The sequence below is a fragment of the Gavialis gangeticus genome, unplaced genomic scaffold (assembly GCF_001723915.1).
Source record: "Gavialis gangeticus isolate Ggan-Ray unplaced genomic scaffold, GavGan_comp1, whole genome shotgun sequence".
In the NCBI taxonomy this organism is placed as follows: Eukaryota; Metazoa; Chordata; order Crocodylia; family Gavialidae; genus Gavialis; species Gavialis gangeticus.
In genome coordinates this window covers 5816515-5816738 of record NW_017728998.1, presented here as the reverse complement: position 1 = coordinate 5816738, position 224 = coordinate 5816515, and positions in this window count along the sequence as shown.

Genomic DNA, 224 nt, shown 5'->3' with positions numbered 1-224 from the left:
CAGCGGGAAGTAGGAGAGGAAGGGGATGCCGAGCTGGTAGAGTCTACCTTGCACCTGGGAGTCGAGGACCAGCGAGGCGTTGAAAGCCGGGCCGAGGCTGGCGGGGGTGAGGCCGGGCAGGCTGCCCCCCGCCCGCGCGTCCTCCTTGCGCAGCGCCGTGCGCCCCAGCAGACTGTCTATGCTGAAGCTGGGCGCCTTGCCGGCGGGCTTGGGGGCGCCGCCGG